We start from the raw sequence: 957 nt of genomic DNA on the forward strand, positions 1-957 counted from the left end.
GCTCAAGCAATGAAACCACATCTGGTACAGCAGCTGCAATTGGAGTCACCACTTGGTTAAGCTTACAATAATCCACTGTCATTCTCCAAGATCCATCAGTCTTCTGCACAGGCCAAATGGGGGAGTTGAATGGGGTTGTGGTGGGAATCACCACCCCTGCATCCTTCAAGTCCTTGATGGTGGCACTAATCTCCGCAGTCCCTCCAGGAATGTGATATTGTTTTTGATTTACCATTTTTCTAGGTAGAGGCAGCTCTAATGGCTTCCACTTGGCCTTTCCCACATAATAGCCCTCAGCCTACCTGTCAGGGACCCAATGTGGCGGTTCTGCTAGCTGCTAAGTATGTCTATGTCAATTATGAATTCTGGCACTGGGAGCACAACCGCAGGATGAGTCTGGGGACTCACTGGACCCACTGTAAGTTGACCTGAGCTAAAACTCCATTAATTACCTGACCTCTATAAGCCCCTACTTTAACTGGAGGACCACAGCGATGTGTTGGGTCCCCTGGAATCAATGTCAGCTCAGAGCCAGTGTCCAGTAGGCCCCCAAATGTCAGATCATTTCCCTTTCCCCAATGAATAGCTATCCTGGTAAAAGGCTGGAGGTCTCCTTGTTCCTCAAGGGGACCCAGCCTCCCCTTTATTCAAGGAGTTCTGGGTCAGTAAACTGGCTCAAGTCTGGATATTGATTGCAGGGCCATGATTCTCTGTTTTTATGATTTAAATTAGTCTTTTGTCCATTCAAGCTAGAAATTTTCTGCTTGCATAAATTAAGTAGGAATGCAGTGGACTTCCTATCAATTTCCCTTCTAGGAACACCATGATTTATTAGTCAATGCCAGAGCTCTGCATGAGTCAGACTATTCTGATTGCCGCTTTGCTTCGGCTGTTCACTCCGTACCTACACCCACCTTGCCTTTGACGCTGAGTGCCGCCGCTTGGCCCCTGCCACCT

The sequence above is a fragment of the Mandrillus leucophaeus genome, unplaced genomic scaffold (assembly GCF_000951045.1).
Source record: "Mandrillus leucophaeus isolate KB7577 unplaced genomic scaffold, Mleu.le_1.0 Scaffold537, whole genome shotgun sequence".
NCBI lineage: Eukaryota > Metazoa > Chordata > Mammalia > Primates > Cercopithecidae > Mandrillus > Mandrillus leucophaeus.